This window comes from Andrographis paniculata, unplaced genomic scaffold, assembly GCF_009805555.1.
Source record: "Andrographis paniculata isolate CXL003 unplaced genomic scaffold, ASM980555v1 Contig46END, whole genome shotgun sequence".
Lineage (NCBI taxonomy): Eukaryota > Viridiplantae > Streptophyta > Magnoliopsida > Lamiales > Acanthaceae > Andrographis > Andrographis paniculata.
Genome location: NW_026137580.1, coordinates 5,825,781 through 5,842,654, shown reverse-complemented (window position 1 = coordinate 5,842,654; position 16,874 = coordinate 5,825,781).

Sequence of the window (16,874 nt, the reverse complement as noted above, 5' to 3'; positions counted from 1 at the left end):
ACTGAGATCTCATTCATATTCTATTATCATATTATGCATAATAATGCAAGCAGTGATAATATCATGCATAACATTTTTTTGCCAAATCCGAACAGCTTCAACAATTATATGTCAACGTGATTGTAGAATTCCGAAAGCACGCTCAACATCTTTTCTACAAGACTCTTGTTTATGTTCCAAAAGTCTTTTTTTTAGACATCGTGGATCACAAATAGTTTGAACAAGAGTAGTCCACTTAGGATAAATACCATCAGTTAGATAATACCACATATTGTATTCTTTCCCTTGAAGGGTATAATGTGTGGGAAAAGCAATACCTAGAGCAAGATTTGAAAAAAAGTGCGAGGATTCTAAAACATTAATGTCATTATTGGCACCTGACATACCAAAATATGCATGTCAAATCCAAAGATCATAATCAGCCACAGCTTCGAGAATAATAGTTGGTGATCCACTACGACCTGCATATTGACCTGCGAAAGCCGTAGGACAATTTTTCCATTTCCAATGCATACAATCTAAACTGCCCAACATACTTGGAAAACCACGAGATTCTCCAATATAAAACAACCTTGAAATATCATTAGCATTAGGATGTCGAAGATATTCAGTTGAAAAAATTTCAACAACGGAACGACAAAATCGTTTAACACTTTCAATTGTTGTTTATTCATCAATTTTAATGTACTCATCAGTTGAATCTGCAGGTACACCATATGCTAACACCCGAAAAATAGCAGTTACTTTTTGTAAGGTTGACAAACCAAGTCTACCAAGACCATCTCTCGGTTGTTGAAAATAAGGATCATGATCTTTAACCGCATCAACAATACGAAGAAACAGACTTCGAGATTTTTTAAATTGTCGACGAACATTTGTTCATTATATAAAGGATTATTTGAAAAATAATCATTATATAAATTACGATATGAACTTTCACGATCACGATTAATTACTCGATGACCTGGGATAGAGCCTTGATGGATTGAGTAACTGTTCCAAATAAACATTATTTTGCATCAATATGGAGATTGCTGCTTCATCCTCTTGAAAGGACTCCATGAAAATTCTACTCACTTCTTCATCATCCGACGATGAAGAGTTACTCATGGTGAATAAATAATATTGTTTTGATAAATGAATATAAGTTTGATGAATAAACCTTCGTTGAATGCCCAATAATTTATAGAATGAAAATTTTAGATAAAATATAAATATATGATAATTATTTGGATAATATAGATATCCATCCAACGGATGAAATGAAGATGAAATTCAAACGAACGATCATGATTGCTCGGACATGGATAAGTGGATTTTTGTAATTTATAATATATAATAATTGATTGGATAATATAGATATCTAATCTAACGGATGAAATGAAGATGAAATCCAAACGAATGCTCATGATTGCTCGGACATGGATTAAGTGGAGTTTTATAATTTATAATATATAATAATTGATTGGATAATATAAATATCCAATCCAACGGATGGAATAAAGATGAAATCCAAACGCAAGCTCGTGATTGCTCTGACATGGATAAGTGAATTTTTATAATTTATAATATATAATAATTGATTGGATAATATAGATATCCAATCCAACAAATGACATGGAGATGAAATCCAAACGAACGCTCATGATTGCTCTGACATGAATAAGTGGATTTTTATAATCTATAATAATATAATAATTGATTGGATAATATAGATATACAATCAAACTGATGAAATGTAAATGAAATCCAAATGAACGGTTCGGATTACTTCTGATATAGATAAGTAGATTGTTATAATATGTATATATATATATGTTTAGTCAAATATAATATAAATAATTGAGATTGGTCAAAAAAATGTTTTGATTCAATGGCTAGGGTGTTGTGAAATCTAAATGAACGTTTGAGATTAAGTTTTTCAATGGATAAGATTTGATATCTATCCAAAATTTGTCTATAAATATATCTTTTCACTATTTGAACTATTACACCAAAACCACTCACTTCTCATTCTAATATAACAAAAGTTTATTGAAATTTCTTTTCAAAATGTCCATCCGAGGTGGTGGTTATAGTCATGATGAATATGTGTTGCTATGCCAGCATTATTTAGATATCTCGCAAGATCCAATTACCGGAAGACAAAAGTTCAGGGATCAATTTTGGAATCGAATCACTGATGCATACAACCAAACTAAAAAATCCTGATTGGGAGATACGTATTGCAAGATCTGTACAAAATCGGATCCAAGTCATGGATAAAGCTGTTCGAAAGTTACTTGCTTGTAAGTCATTTCTTAAATTTATTATTAATATATATAACTTGAAAGTTTTATTTGTAACCTTAATATATTGTTTGCAGTTAAATCAAGCAAAGAAGATACTAATGAAGGAAGATGCAAGTTTCAAAAAAGGTTTTAAATTTGATCATGTTTGGAATTCGTTAAAAGATTTTGAAGAATTAATGATCACATTGAAGCTAGAAATCCATATAAAATGCCTCGAAAAAATAATTTCATTCATGTATCATCATCGTCGGATAACACTGTTTTTGAATCTCCTGGAAATTCATCATTTTCTGTTAACTTAGACGATGATGAGAGTAAATTAAATTTAAATTATAATGTTCGTGGGTCTTCATATGAGCACCCCATGGGGGTGAAAAATGCAAAGCAGCAAAAGAAAAATAAAGATAAAGAAGATGCTTATGTTAGTAAAGTTAAAGAGCAAAATTCAATGGTTTTGTCTTATGTTAGTAAAGTTAAAGAGCAAAATTCAATGGTTCTGGAAATACTACAAAAATCAAATTTGCACAGACAAGAATTTTTGCAACTTGGAACAATAGAAATTAGTATTTAAGAGAATGACACGCGAGGAAATAATTATGAATATGGACTTAATGCTATTTCTGATCCTGCGCAACGTGCTTATTACCGGCTCAAGAAAGATGAAATTGTACATAAAAAGAACAATAGAATTTCAGGGATCAAATCCACAGTCTTCTTTGAATATGTTTTCTCAATATTTCAGTGATATTGGTGGAGATGAAAATGTTGATATTCCTCTATATTAAATCAGTGTATTTTAATATTTTATGCAATTGTATTTTATCAATGTAATTTGTTTTTTTTATGCAATTTGTTTTATGTAATTTGAATTATATCAATGTAATATTTTATGTAATTTGCATCCTATGCAACGTGTTTTTGTATTTTAATTTTATTTGCTAAATAATTTTATTACATATGTTATTTAATCCAATTGCTGAAATATAAAGGTAAGGATAAAATTGTAAATTTATAGTTTCTTTTAGAATACAAATCACTTGTGTTAATTTTTCTTTTGTTTTTTCATTCTGTTCTTCAATCAATATAATTATTTTAATTAAATATATAAATAATTAAATTAGAAAAATTTAACATAAATAAATAAATAAGAATGTGTTTTTCATAATATAAACGTTGGTTGAAATCTATTTTGAATAGAAATCACAATTTATGAGAGTGATTTTGTAATCATTTACTTTTTTTTTTTTTTTTAATAGTAGGTTGATTTTAATTGTTCATTCATGCAAAAATAAAAATATTAATATGCAATAAATTAGTTTAATATTTTTTTAATTATATGATTTTTGAAATATAATTTTCTTTTGCTTTTGTAATAAATTCATCTACTTATAAATAAATTTTTTTTTGAAGTAATGATAACTCATTTTATTTAAATGATTTCAAAAAGTTAAAAGTAATATTTTTGCCTATCACACTACTACGAATGTCTTGACTATCTGCAGTAAATTGATAAATTTGAATTAAGAAAAAAGTTTCTAAAATCGTATATCTTAACTAATATTATTTATAATATAAAAAAAATATTTTTGAAATAGTATTCATTATTATGAATATATTCTTTTCACAATTTGTACTTAACTTTTAAAGGAGACCCATTAGCAATTATTAATTGTTTATTATTTTTATCACAATATTTTGTTGGAATAATACAAGTTTTTATATAATCACTAGAGTAACTAATGCATACTGTTGGATCCTGCGATTCGGAATTCCAAAATAGCTCGTCGATTTCATCGGTGTGGGTTCCGAAAGTACTCCAGACCAATCCGTCGTCGGGCAATGCAGATTTTACGCGATTAACGAACTAAACTACCATAATCTACGGAAAGCAAGTAAATAAATTGCAGAAAGCATCTAACTGGAATTAAATTGCATAAACGAAAATAAAACAGGAAAAAAAAGTATGAAAAATAGATGAGTTGATCTGTTGTGCGTGTGTGTGTTGTGTTTCTTTTTCCTAATGGTAGTCCTAGGCTAGAATAACCACTTCTCCCATTAACAGGGTGGTTACAATTATTCTTCCACTTCTTTCTACCCTCTTAACCACCAAGTAACCTCATTCCATCAGTTCCCAACGGATTTCATTGCCTCTGGACCGAGTTCCATTTGATTTGAGCATCTTCCGTCGTTCCTGGACCAAGTTTCATTCGCTCTGGATTTCTTCCATTGCCTTCGGACCAAACCTGCAGCCTACCTTGATTCGTTTCCACCATACTCCTAGCCGGTCTACGGGGATATGTTCCCGACAGCCTTGAGTTACGTGGAACCCTCATTCCTCTTCCTTCCATTTTGACCCCTAGAACCTTCTGTATAGGACGTATAGGTACCGTGGTCTTCCCTTGATATTATGAAGTTGCCAATTCAGGGTTGATGGAGCTTGTCGTACAAAGGTCTATGAAAGTCGTATCTTTTTGCTCCATGGAAGCTCCGTGGCCTGATGGAAGTCACTATCTTCGACATTTAAATTATTTTGGACTTGGGGTCCAACAATTGCCCTCCTAAAAAAAGGGATGAAATATGAACTGGGTTAAGCTTTGCTCTTTTTTGGGACTTCCTTCGTATGGAACTTACCCTCGTGGGCCTTAGCACAAAATTTATCCCATCTTGATATCTCACGTAACGCTTCCCAGCTTTGATGTGACAGCTGCTCCCTTCGATTCCCACATCCTCTGAGGGAGAAAAGACATTCAAGGGTTTTTTCGTAAAGGTTTATCGTCATTTTCCTTTTTCCACTTCCTTATCCCCTCGTTTCTTCTCCCACTCGTCCTTCGAAGGTTTTATCTCTTTTGATGGACGCGAGCATCAAGCTGTATGGCCTCTTCGACAGCCCTTCCTTCCGGTAATGTAGCTGAACCTTCGCCGCTAACGGCGGTCCCGAGTCCGATCCGATACTCGATGCCGGTCGAGGAACTTTTGCACCCGTCCGATGATGGGAATTCGTGGGTACTGACACCGTCGGCGGAAGCGGATCTTCAAAAGGAAGAACTCCAACAAGTTCTTGTCGGTGACGGTGTATACCCCTCCCTTGTTGATCGCGAAACCATTTTACTCGTTGGCTCTTCGACAAGGTAGGGTCCTGACCAGATATCCCGATGGCGCAACCTTCAAAGAGTGGACGGCGACCCTCGGCGGTGCGGTCGATACCCAATGGGAAGCTTGGGGGATTAACGACATGATCACCGTTAGCACACAGGTTTCTCATCCCCCCCCCCCAACCTCCTTTTCGTACTCTTAGGGTTTTGGTGTCCGGAAGTGAACGGATTTTGCTTTCCTTTCGGCATGATTTCACCTACGTTACTCGACATTGCGGTGTTGTTAGGTCTCCCTGTAACAGGGGATGACTATGCTTTGTTCCCTCCCATCTTCGCCTGAGAACAGTGAAAAATTCGGTGCTTTATTTCGAACGGGCAACATCATCATCTCACTTACTCAAGCTGGGTAGGGTCTTTGATACACCGGCCGCTCTTTGAATTTCATTCGTGGGAAAGCTCTTCGGATACTTTCCACTAGAATATCCGTATCTATTAATGGTCGGGCCTCCTGCTGATTAGGAATCAGCAGCTGCCCTCCTGGTCCCCAAGCTTGACCAGCCATTCCTCCCTGAGGGACAGCGGCATATGGAGCCTGCTGAGCCCACGGCGCTGGAGGTGCGTTCCAATTAGGCTGTCCTGCGACCTGCCCTGGTGGCGCTGTCCCTGGATGGGCTCCGTAAACAATGCTTCCTCCGACATCTTGTCCTCCTACCATTTGCGGGCCACAGCCTCCGCTGGGTTGCCCTCTTGTGGGCGTTGGAGAATCATCACATTACCGAATTGCAATCCTGCTCCACTCGTCGGTCCCCTAGGAGATCCAGTGTTTCCCCGAACCAAGTTGGAATCGACGTTTCCTATGAAGGATGGAGTCCCTCCAGCAGATGGAGTTATTCCTCTCAGACCTCCATATGTATTTCCTGGAATTCCAGAATTTGGACTCCACTGGCCGCTACTCGACGTTCCTCTTCGCGAATCTGAAACGCTTCGTTCCTCACAGTCGGCCGGATCACATCAGCCAATTGCCTAGAAATTCCGTACGTGATATCCCCGATTCCGGTCTGAATACACTGATTCACTTCCCTGCGCACCATGGTCACCATCGTCTCGGTCGACGACGATTCCTCTTCTCTCCTCAGCCCTAGGGTGCAGCTTCCACTGAGATGAACCGGCATTCCAGTTCCAGGAAATCCTGCACCGATATTCAGGCCTGAGCCCTGATTCTGATTGTCCATGGCCATCACTTTACCGCTACGAAGTTGCATACACGAACACGAACCCGACTTGGTCCCACCAGGCGTGCCAATTGTTGGATCCTGGGATTCGGGATTCCAAAATATCTCATCGATTTCGTCGGTGTGGGTTCCGGAAGTACTCGAGAGAGCCAATCCGTCGTCGGGCAATGCAGATTTTACGCGATTAACGAACTAAACTACGATAATCTACGGAAAGCGAGTAAATCAATTGCAGAAAGCATCTAACTGGAATTAAATTGCATAAACGAAAATAAAACAGGAAAGAAAAGTATGAAAAATAGACGAGTTGATCTGTTGTGTGTGTGTGTGTTGTGTTTCTTTTTCCTAACTGTAGTCCTAGGCTAGAATAACCACTTCTCCCACTAACAGGGTGGTTACAATTATTCTTCCACTTTTTTCTACCTCTCTTAACCACCAAGTAACCTCCTTCCATCAGTTCCCAGTGGCTTCCATTGCCTTTGGACCAAGTTCCATTCACTTTGAGCATCTTCCGTCGTTCCTGGACCAAATTTCATTCGCTCTGGATTTCTTCCATTGCCTTCGGACCAAACCTGCAGCCTACCCTGATTCGTTTCCACCATACTCCTAGCCGGTCTATGGGGGTATGTTCCCGACAGCCTCGAGTTACGTGGAACCCTCATTCCTCTTCCTTCCATTTCGACCCCTAGAACTTCCGTATAGGACGTATAAGTACTGTGGTCTTCCCTTGATATTATGAAGTTGCCAATTCAGGGTTGATGGAGCTTGTCGTCCAAAGGTCTATGGAAGTCGTATCTTTTTGCTCCATGGAAGCTCTGCGGCCTGATGGAAGTCACTAACTTCGACATTTAAATTATTTTGGACTTGGGGTCCAAGACATACCATTTTTGAAAAGTAATTTTCTCTATTACTTGTAAAAATTAGCGTCGGGAGGAATATTTGTTCCTATTTTGATTTCAGTTTGACTATAATTGAAGCAAGTCTAGCATCTATTTCTAAATCTTTTATTGGTAATGAATGCACTTTTTCTTTTAATTTATTGACTTGACTTTTTAATGCATGAATTTCACTTTAAATTTTTTGTGAAGAATTTTTTTTTTTATTAATAGACAGGATTTGACGGATACTTATCTAAAACTTTTAATAAACTAAAAGGTTAAACTAATTTAAGAGGTTCTTCCTATTTTAGTGCTAAGTCTTTTAATTTCTCAAATAATCACTTTTGACTTTAGGATCTTGAATTCGATCTATAATATCGAATAAAAACTCTGTATCTTTCTTTTGAGTAATTACATTAATACAGACTCTAAACATAATATTACATAGGATTCTTTCCTCTTATTATCAGTACTTTAAATTAATAATGATTTCATTTTATCTTTAAATCCGTATCTTGAAAAATTTCATAATTTTTTTAAAAATCATATTTGTTTGCTTTGTGACCTAATTTGCCACATTTCCAACATGTTATATTGTTATTACTATTCCGTCTATAGTTATTTGGTTAAGTTTTTTGTTTCCTATTTTCATAATTCTTGTAGTGACATTTGTATTTTTTAGTTTTAGGAATTTGATGCGAAGTGGCTTTAATTGTACTTATACCAAAAGTTTGACATAATGAACATACTTCTCTCCGCTCAGAACCATACTTAGCTTGTATTTTAAATTCTGAACATAAGGCTAATCCTTATTTTTTTAATAAAAATAAATAATTCACCAAATGTTATAGATTTAAAATTACTAATTTCAGTTCATAATTCTTTTTGGAGATTATTCATAATTCATTGTAAAAACAAAATTGATAATACAGTTACAAATTTTTTATCCATAATGAAGCATTGCAATAAGGTCTTCTTAATACATATATTAAAAATATATCTTTATAACATCTAAAATCAGATAAGATTGGAAATTTTAAATTTGTTAAAAATACTTTTGATAAATTTAATTCTTCAGTTGGATTTCTACAAAATCCATAACTATTGTAACTATTAAGCAATAAGTTGAATTAGATTTAAATGAAATATTTCCTAATTCATCTTCAGTTTATATTTTGTATTCTAAAATTATAATTTTATTTTAAAGAGAAATTGCATTATCTCACCAATATTTTGGCTGACCAGTAAAACTTTGATTAATTAAAGTAGTTGCATTTTTTTCATCTACATTTTGAAGTTTGTAGGCAAGTCTAGTCATACCGATTTCTTGAAATGTATTTAGAGGCTATTTGATTCAAGGATTTGACAGGATTCCGTAGGATTTGGATTTTAAAATCGTATCAAATCCATGTTGGTTACAAAATAAATAATGGAATTTAAAATACTCGGATTTTTAAAAACTGTATAAAATCCTGCAAATGAGGGATTTTTTTAATAATAGGGTACCCCTATTATTTTTAAATCTCATTCCTATTGTATTTTGATTTTTATCTTTATACCCTTCCCAAAAAAACTCTATTTTTTTCTTTTCTTTCTCGCGACGGCGTGATCCTCTTCTGGCTTCTTTTGCGTCTTCTTCTTCTGGCTTCTTCTCATCATCTTTTCTCTCACTGCGATTTCACTTCACCGGATTCCAATTACACTATACTTTTTTCCTTCCTTTCGCATTTTCGGAATTACTCTTGGGGATCGTTCTTCTTATTTCTTGTCGTATCTCTGTTTTCTTCTTCTTCTTTTCTCGCTGCTTCTTTCCATCTTTCCTCCCACTGCCATTTTACTTTACCGGATTCCGAGTAAAGGTATAAATTATTATTTTTTTTCTCTTTTTTTTTACGCAGTACTTATTTTTTAATTTTAATTTTGTTTTCAATAAAGCGCTAATAATACTTCTTCTGTACTTTTTATTCTCCAGTATTTTCCTCTTCGATTAATCGACACTGCAATAGGTACGAATGATTATTTTTTTTATTCCAGATTTTTTTTATTCCAGTTTTTTTTTTTAAATTCCAAATTTGTATGATCCCATGTATTGTATTTTTATTTTATTTTATTGTTTGTCTGTGTTAAAAAATATTATTTTCTTCTAACTATTATTTCAATTTATAGGCAATACCCTTTTGTAATTTTATTGGTATATTTTTGTGGTATCTCACACTACCAAAAAAACAGTTTTCTGCTACAGCCGGAACTTCGTAACAAAAAGCTAATTTTCGTGCAATTTGCGTATTTGCTACGCCTTAGTGACGACTTTTATCCGTAATGTGTACTCGCATAACGAATGATTTTTGCCACGCACATTTTCGTAACTACTACTCTTGGTCAACGATCCTTATGGCAAGCTTTTTGTTACGATATTTGTTACAAATTTTTCCTCGTAATAAAAAGTCGAGCTTTCCACGCGTGTGCCAGGACTTTTAGTCACGATATTTGTTACAAAAGTTCCTCGTACCAAAAATTTACTATGACCGCTTGTCAAAGTACGCTTTTTGTTACGATATTTGTTACGTCAATGAAGCCGTAATAAACAATATATTTTCTTATGGTCACGAAATCGGCTGTAACAAAATTATCTCTTCATATTTGTTACGTCCAAAAACCTCTTTTTGTTAAGTTATTTCATTTTTTTGTTACGTCATTTAATTTTTTTGTTACGTCATTGAACCCTTAATAACACTATCCATTTTTATGGTCACAGAACCGATCGTAACAAAAAACATCCAAAACAACATTTTGTTACATCATTTCTTTCTTTTGTTACGAAAAAATAGCGTCTCATAAAAAAGAGTAGTTGTGGTACAATTGAAATTGTTGGGTAACAAATTAACCTACTGTGATCTTTCTTATACCAAAGGAAATTTTGTATACAACCATGCTATAAATATTACGATCAGCCATAATTGCAAACAATAAACACTATAAGGGAATCCCAACATAGGATATTAACATAACAGTATTTACTAGTCGATGTCCACCACCAAACAACAAAATAAAAAAACCCATTAAACAAGCCTAGCAACATCTTCACTTCGACATTATGTTTTGCAAAACGTAAGCATGTCAAACATCCAACCTAGTAATAAGCAAGCGGGGAAATCCATCGATCCCTAGAAACAATTTTCACCACACAAAATATAAATCCAAATGTCTATGCATCTATTCCATTGGTATTTCACAGAGCCATAACAATCTACCATCTAAGCACATCTACGACATGCAATTGATAAGGCAAATAGAGGCAAAACATAAAGAAATTGGTCAATATGCTTCAGGGGTGGCGCATGAGCTGCTATTACCAATAGAATAAGGTTTAGTTTAAGTAATATTTCTTTTAATTTTGGAAGTTAATACATGAAAGTTATGAAAGTAGATCCATACGTCCTTATAGTTCCACTCAATAGGATCTTCACCGGCAACCTCGCGAAAGGTAGTCGCCCCAGTAATTGTCGGCAAAATAAGGGGTATGTCCAGGACTGAGCAGATGTAACGAACACCTTGACCAAAAAAAGTGCGTCACCTACAAGTATGAAGTGTATGTATCAACACATTCACAAGAGTAATTTAAAAGTATTTAGTTAACCGTATATATCATGATCAAACTGTATGTTTAAACATGTCATAACTCATCTGAAGTGTATATTTCCCAGCTTATATACCACGAGTATGTACATTCGGACATGTAGTACAATACATGGTATTTGACCCATTAATTAGCCACCAAACTACACTACTTTCTAATTTTCAATGCATTTGCAACTCGAACTATAAACCAACCATCCACCAATAAAACCTACGTAAAGCAGTAGATAATGTATAGTATTAAAATGATAATTTCAATAATTAATAAATCTTTATGGTTACCCCCAAATAGGACTGCTCCATGTATGTGTCGTAGTATCATGCCATTGGAGATTAATTATCACTTATGCACTAAATATGAGAAGACCCCCGTAGATGAGTTCAAGTTGAGAGTATCGACCACTGATAAATTAAATTATATGTTAGTGATCCTCATAACATAAAAACCTATTTTGTGCAGGTCGGGGCTACACAAATACTCAATAATAAAGCAACCATTCATCAGTTTTGGGACTTTAGTGTGCACCTAAATAGTATAATAACAACATAGCCATAAACAATGTCATGTGAACGATCAAAAATATAAGATCGGCACAGAATCGGCATTACACCAACATAGCCATTGTCCCTACATTAACAGCCTATATATACATAATATTCTAACTACCACATATGTCAAATTAAATATGTCCATACTCAATAAAACCATAATCAACTGCACTATGAGACCTAAATGGTCACAACATTAACAATGTTGTATGAACATCATATTGAAGGATTTAAAAGAAAAAATTTAAGAACAATGCCACGAACTTGGTGCAGGGGGCAGAGCAGAAGCCCCTCAACAACAATTTTCTTCTCCCCAGTATGAGATAATATAAGCACATGGGTGCCAACCTACAACAAAGATTGAAAAATAGTTGGAAGCATACAGGTTGGAGAAGAAGGTTAGCCTAAAGTTGACACTTAGTTAACTTTAGGGTTTGACGAAATCATACCATCATAGGTGATTCAGACACAGGCTTGAGAAGCTCAGAGACCGTATCAATACGAGCTGTGGCCTATCAAGAATAAGTAGATCCTAGTGAATTTATTAGCCATCCAAAGCTCGTGGGATACAATTACAGAAAGTATGAATATTAAGAATACTTACAGATGGGCCACTAACTGCTCCGGAGTTTCTGTGCATGAATGCATACATATCACCTTTAATGGTTTTGAACTCAGCCATCGTTGCCTTAAACTCTGCAAGTCCGTTCTGCATTTCTTCCCACCCTTGTTGGAATGCTACAATATCTGTTACCAGTTGCATCACTGCGGGGATGAGCTGAACTCATGGCACTGTCAACCTTTGAGAACTTTTTGCTCTTTCCCCCAAGAGCCCATCGGTGAAGAGTCTCCCGAACAGCCAGAGTCCGCTCTTCCGAAGGAATCTTATTTAGCTCATTCTGCAAATATGTCTACAATAAAGGAATCAAGTGAGGCCAACCTTACACGTATTTTTATAGAGGTACGTAATGTCTAAATTGTATTAATGTAAGGAATAAATTTATCATAGCAATATCTCTTCGGTTTGTTGATTGTCTGCTCCCTGCCTTGTGCTCGACTGAATATCCAAATCTCTAAACTGTCGGGGTCCTTCCCCTTTGCCTTGATCTGCATCAACACAAGGCATTGCGTCATTGAAAAACCTATCAATTATGCGAAAGGAAAACGTAGGGATGGAGCATAACATAGAAACAAAGAAATTTGAACTGATTACTTAACTGTAAGAAAATACGATGCGGGAAGCTTCTTTTTTGTATGTTAGATACATTTTTCTTGGATTGAAGCTACATACAAACGAATTATTTATTTCTCAAATAGGACTCTGCAAATATAATAATCAAATTATTTTTCGTCTCTATTGCATACCTTAACCTTTTCATCCTGCCAATACTCGACCAACTTCGGCCATTGATCAGCCACGATCCGGCTTGAAGGAACCTTTTTCAATGCTTCATCGTCATCCTCGATTGGGTTGAAGTAAGTTGATTTGATGTTGTATTTCCAATGTCTTCAAACCTCCCTCAAGTCAGTCAAGACCACTTTCTCTGCTGAGTTTGGTAATCCACTGCTACTGTGGTAAGACATGTGCTGTGGTTATCGCCCTGGCCAAACAAGATAGTATAAGAGTAAATGAAACTATAAAAAAAATCTGAAGGAGATTATTATTAATGAACATTGCATCACCTGAACCTCCATCCGTGGACTCTGTCTCTTTATCTCCGGTATTCCAGCAAATGTCGGGTAATACAGAGGAAGTCGAGCTCCATTGCGCTCAATGACCCCAATAGCGGTCTTGTACTCGTTTACATCAGGTCCAACAATGCTTTTGCCATCCGGCGATGTGAATACAATCATCTTGTGATCTTTTCCCCATCCACATGGCATTCTCGTTGCCCCCTTCCCTATTTCTTCTTTAAGGGACCAACTAATACAAAAAAGATATTACATGTTATTATAAGGAACATGTATAGCACCTTCGTAATTACTTAATGCAAGACATAATCTGTCAAGGATGATTTCCAAACCGCCATATGATGTTATCCCATCCAAGTGTACCATATCGCCCGCCTCTGTGTCTTCCATGGCCGCAATTTCAGGCCCCAATTCCCCACCCAAGAATGGCATATCACTCTCTGCTGTCTCCATGTCTTGCCTCGGTGGGATTGTTTCGTCATCTACTTGTGTGGGGGGTATTGTCTCATCCTCATCATGCATGGGTGCATTTGGTTCAAGGGAAGTTGGGATATCCCTAGTATCATGTTCCTGTTTGCTTTAATATGGTCATCACAGTAAGGACATACTTCAATGACAATTAAGAACCAATCTACGTAAAAGAGCAACATTACCTCTGCAGGCCCCTGCAAATCCTGAAGCACTACCCGTCGAGCGGATGATGTCATTGATTTGGTGTGAGAATGTATATTGCCCCATTTCTCCAACTTTGATGTGATGGAGCGAACTTTCCGGAGCAATGGTGAGACCCGCGTTCCCTTTCATTTCGTCATTTTCTTTGCAGTTTTCCGCATAGGTGATGGGTTCCTGCTAGCTACATTAGTTCTATCTACGGGGCTGTTGCGTGCGGATGCCAGGGTAACACGTCTTACGGGCGAGCCAGCCAGATCCTGGGACCCTCTTACGGCACCTTGTTGAGTTTTTGCCAGAACCTACAACATATAAGCATTAGGGAGCTGTGCGAAACAACACGAAAGTCACAACATAATAACACCAGTAATGCATTTAAAGTGCAAGAACATACGACAATAGAAAATAGAGTTGATGAAATAAGATGATTGACTCAAAGTTGTTACCTAATACATACTTGAACTCTTACACCCTTACGAAATAAGTACCATATGTTGAGATGTAAAATTATTCAGATTTGTGGGAATTCATACAACACTTAACTACACCACCACCAGATAAAACATAGACCACTTAGAAGCTTTGCACAATGGAAATGCATTAAAAAGAAACCAGGCCTTCCGTTAAACTCAAGTCTGCTTTTCCTGAATTCAAATTGCACGCCTTTGTCTTCGCAATTTAGTGTCCTATAAAAAAAACACCCGTTAAATATACACTACTTTTCAGTAAAAATAGCACAAACTACTACAAAAGTTAAACACGCACTAGCTCACAATATCCATTCTTTATTTTAGGATTGAATTCGTACATATATATATCACTTTTAGTATTATATGCTGATGAAGGGACTGAAACTACAGCATAAGCCTTTGAATTAGTTCCTTCATTAATTTATCATAAGTGACTGTTTGACACTATAAATTCTAGGATCTCGACACTATGTGAAATTAACACACAATAAAAAACCATGATGCATATTATTTCCACGGGTATACTTTGTTTTAGAATAAGAACGAGGTTATTCACATTGTTTAGAAACAAATGAGATTTATGTCTATGCAAGGCACATATTGTGTATTCATAACTAACACAAAATCTTCACAATATAAAGGGAAAACCGACGCTGTTACATCATTTCAATCCTTATCCTAGTTATGTTAAGGCAATTTTTTAACTATTCCAAATTTATAGCAACAATTCGCCATTACAAAAAACAAATAAGAAGAAAATACAACGATGTGGATGCTAGAGAGTAAGGATAGATAATACTATTATGGCAAATTTAATCTAATAAGTAATTAGTTATTTAATTAATCTATTTTTTACATATGCTGGATATATCAATACATATGGTTTTTTCCTTATGTCCACAAAAATAACATCTTTTCTCACCTAAAGTTTTGAAGCGCGTAAGAGTTCCATTTTCAGATATGGCTGGACAATAAACAAAGGTAGGTTTTGTCTCATTGCATATATTGTTAATCTAAATTTGTTCTTTTTCCTAAAAATGGATCTGCTTATGCATATTGAAGTTGACATTATGATTTTAAACATAGCATCCCCATCCCTTCTGTCTTTGACAACATAGTGAAATGTATTATTTTATGCATGTACAACGGGATCTGTTGATTTCAATATTCCTATGTCACTTTAGTTTTTTGAAGATTCTTTGCACAATTCCATGTACTAGATTATGTCAATTTCCAAAGGTGTATTTGGATATCTTTTGGTTTTTGTTTTTCATCAGAAAATAGTGTAGTCCCCTTTAACGAAATGACCAAATACAGATGTCTTGATCACCTTCTCAAATCTCAACTATGTTGTGATTTCAACATTTCTACTCTTTTTGTGATGTTTTTTGACATTTACTATTTAGAATGCAATAAGTCTAGAATGTGAATGTGAATTCCTTATCTGATTTTTTTACTGCAGTTCTTGGTAGAAAAGCATTTGAGATCATAATGGTGTAGCAAGAAGATGCTGGTCTGAATGCAGAAATGGCAAAACATGCATTTTCAAGAGGGATATGGAGTTTTGTGTGCAAGATGGATATAACAAACATACAAAAATGAGAAGAAGATGATAATGCATGTCACGTGAAAATAAATACATATGTTCATGTGCAAGATAATGAATGGGATGATAATTGACAGGTCACTAATTGGACTATCTAATAAACCACAATTGGAACACACAAATAAAGCCGAATTCGGAACAAAACTACGCCAACAAGAACCAGTCAAAACAAGTGATAACATTAGTCAATAATTAGACTAGATAGAGCAGGATTAACATTTGAAGTACATAAAACTAAAATAAAGGATTACAAGTGTGAAATGCTATTATTCTGATGGGAATGAAGCTGACGAATTGACGACTAACCAAGCAAGGAGCAACATAATTAAACTAGCCTAAGTATAATGACAGCAGTAGATTATATTAACTATCTAATGTACCACAGACATAGTAAGGAATTAAATTTAACCTAAACAATCTGAACTGACTGAGCCTATTACAATTACAACGAGATTGATTAACAGGGTAGGCTAGAACTAATTAAATTTGCAGCAACAACTAAGATATACACATTGCAAACACTGTTGGCTCACTAAACTAATCTATCACACATCAAACTAAATTAATTTATAGCAGTTAAGCAAATTATCCAATGAACAGCTCGCCTAATTTAACTTAAGCCCACAACATCAGCAATTCTAGAAGCAACTTAATATTAATGAATGCAACAACAATGAATACAGAGCTTTTTCAAAGACAGACAAAAAGACATTGAGAAGAAGATGATACTACATGTCATGTGCATGTGTATGCATATAT